This window comes from Myotis brandtii, unplaced genomic scaffold (genome assembly GCF_000412655.1).
Source record: "Myotis brandtii unplaced genomic scaffold, ASM41265v1 scaffold708, whole genome shotgun sequence".
In the NCBI taxonomy this organism is placed as follows: Eukaryota; Metazoa; Chordata; class Mammalia; order Chiroptera; family Vespertilionidae; genus Myotis; species Myotis brandtii.
Window position 1 is genome coordinate 3342164 of NW_005370777.1, and position 3372 is coordinate 3345535.

Consider the following 3372-nt stretch of genomic DNA (forward strand, 5'->3'; position numbering starts at 1 on the left):
TAATAGTGAGATACTTTACATTATTTTATTTGTACTCTTTGAAATCTACTGTATACAGGGTGGGTCAAAAGTATGTTTACAGCCCTAGCTGGTTTGGCTCAGTGGATAGAGCATCAGCCTGTGGACTGAGGGGTCCAGGTTCAATTCCTGTCAAGGGCACAAGCAGGGGTTACGATCTCAATCCTCATTAGGGACGTGCAGGTGGCAGCCGATCAATGATTCTCTCTCATCATTGATATTTCTCTCTTCCTCTCCCTTCCAGTCTGAAATCAATAAACATGTTTTTTAAAAAGTAGATTTACTCTACCGGCAGTGTTGGCATCAGGATGTCTCACAGGAAGTTCTCCGCTCCCAGGCATGGGTCCCTGGGCTTCTTGCCTCGGAAGCGCAGCAGCCGGCACCGCGGGAAGGTGAAGAGCTTCCCCAAGGATGACTCCCCCAAGCCTGTCCACCTCACAGCATTCCTGGGCTGCAAGGCTGGCATGACCCACATCGTGAGGGAGGTCGATAGACCAGGATCCAAGGTGAACAAGAAGGAAGTTGTGGAGGCTGTGACCATTGTGGAGACCCACCCATGGTGGTTGTGGGCATTGTGGGCTACGTGGGACCCCCCCGACCCCATCCCAGGCCTCCGTACCTTCAAAACCATCTTTGCTGAGCATATCAATGATGAGTGCAAAAGGCGCTTTTATAAGAACTAGCATAAGTCTAAGAAGAAGGCCTTCACCAAATACTGCAAGAAGTGGCAGGATGACGATGGCAAGAAGCAGCTGGAGAAGGACTTCAACAGCATGAAGAAGTACTGCCAGATCATCTGTGTCATCGCCCACACCCAGATGCGTCTGCTTCCTCTGCGCCAGAAAAAGGTCCACCTCATGGAGATCCAGGTAAATGGAGGCACGGGAGGCCGAGACACTGGACTCGGCCGGGGAGAGGCTAGAGCAGCACGTCCCTGTAAACCAGGTGTTTGGACAGGACGAGATGATTGATGTCATTGGAGTGACCAAGGGCAAAGGCTACAAAGGGGTCACCAGCCGCTGGCACACCAAGAAGCTGCCACGCAAGACCCACAGAGGGCTGCAGAAGGTTGCCTGTATCCGGGCGTGGCATCCTGCCCAGGTGGCCTTCTCTGTGGCCCAGGCTGGGCAGAAAGGCTACCATCCCCACACTGAGATAAACAAGAAGATCTACAGGATTGGCCAGGGCTACCTCATCAAGGACGGCAAGCTAATCAAGAACAACGCCTCCACCGACTATGACCTGTCTGACAAGAGCATCAACCCTCTGGGTGGCTTTGTCCACCACGGCGAAGTAACCAATGACTTTGTCATGCTGAAAGGCTGTGTGGTGGGACCAAGAAGCTAGTGCTCACCCTCTGCAAATCCTTGCTCATGCAGACCAAACGGCGGGCCCTGGAGAAGATTGACCTTAAGTTTATCGACACCACCTCCAAGTTTGGCCATGGCTGCTTCCAGATAGTGGAGAAGAAAGCATTCATGGGACCACTTAAGAAAGACCGGATTGGAAAGGAAGAAGGAGCCTAATGTCAGGAACAGATGGTGCAGCTGGTGGGCTCTCAATAGAAATTATTTTCCAGTGGGGGGGGGGGTAGATATACAGTTGTCTGTATGGAAAATAATACAATAAGCAATAAATATAATTCAAGAATAAACTTTTGCATACTCACAGCTGTAAACCTACTTTTGCCCACCTCTCTATTTTACTGAAAGCACATCTCAATTCAGATGAACCACATTTCAATTGCCCAGTAACCAGATGTGGTCATTGACTACCATATCGGTTACCATATGGATGTGGAATTACTCAGAAGAGTATGTAGTGAAATTTTTATGGCTGTTGCCAAATTGCCTTCAAAGAAGTGTACCTATTTACATTCCCCTTAGCATTGTATGGAGTGCCTACTTTCTCACATCGTTTCTCAGGTGGAAATAGTATATTAGTGACTTTTCCTTTGCATTTATTTTATTACAAGTGAGACTGAACATCTTTTCATATGTTCAAAAGCTATTTGTATTTCCTTTGCAGTGAGCTATTTTTATGTCCTTTGTCTGTATATATATTTTTACTGGATTGGTTTTTTTTTCTGCTGATTAATATATGAGAGAAAATGAGAATAATCCCTTTGTCTGTCATAAATGTTGCAAACATTTTTTTCCAGTTTACCCAGTTTTGGCTTTGATTATAGTATTTTTTCTTTTTTTGCCCTGCAAAAATGTTGACATTTTATGCAGTCATAATAGCAATCTTTTATGACTTCTGGATTTTATTATGCTAATATAGAGGTCTTTCTCTCTCTAAGATTATTTAAAACTCTTTTGTGACCTCTTCCAATCTTCTCAATGAAGTTATGCAACCGATGTCATTATTTCCATTTTATAGTAGAGTGGATGGATGCTTAGTGAAATATTAAATAAATTGCTTAAAAGACAGCAGACTAATAAATGTCAGAGCCAGAATTCAAATACAGTCAGTCTAACTTTAAAGACTGTGTTTGCTCTTTTGACTAGACTGTGATGACCAACATTATCTTTGTTAGGTGTCTTATTATTGTCTGCTTCTTTTAAATCCTAGTACTATATTAAATATAGCATTATTGTTAACTACAAAATTGTATCAATCTTAACACCATATTCTTACAAAATGCCAGATAGATTTTTAAAAGTTTGGACATTCCCATGGACTCTCCATTGGGCATGAAGGGAAAACAAAAAAAGGTAAAATAACATAGAGAATAAACAGAAAACATTCAAGAGTTCCGCTTATTGGGCTGAAAGGGAAAACAAATAATAAACCTCCGTGAGACAGCAAAGAGCCTTGGCTTCTAGACCAGAGGTTTTGGACATTTCTATGTCAGGAGCCAAAAGTCACGGATAGGTTTTATAAAAAGTGATGACATGATTGAGAGAGAAAAATAAGAAAGGTGAGAAAAAGAGTAGATCATTAGAGTTCCAGAGAGAAAAATTAATCTATCTCACTCTTGTATGATTATGTTGTATTTCTGTTACTCACCTTTTTCACCAAATGTTACTCTTAATGACAACTTGAGTTGCTTTCAAAATTCAAATTTATCCTTAAAAGCCATGGATTTTTACCCGTTCAAGCTCTGAGGCAAATTCAAAAGAGAAGTTTCAAAAATATATTGTGCATGTCCAGCTGGCATGGCTCAGTGGTGGAGCGTCAACCTATGAACCAGGAGGTCTTAGTTTGATTCCTGGTCAGGGCACAAGCTCAGATTGCAGGCTCCATCCCCAGGGTGGAGTGTGCAGGAGGCAGTCAATCAATGATTCTCTGTTCCTATCTTTCTCTCTCTCCCTCTACCTTCCTCTCTGAAATCAATAAAAATATTTTTTA

The 3372-nt window shown here is 42.9% G+C and overlaps 1 pseudogene; it reads left to right on the forward strand.

Moving 5' to 3' along the window:
- The first annotated feature begins 313 nt into the window (after positions 1-313).
- LOC102244999 lies at positions 314-2953 on the forward strand (annotated as a pseudogene).
- Positions 2954-3372: the final 419 nt, after the last annotated feature.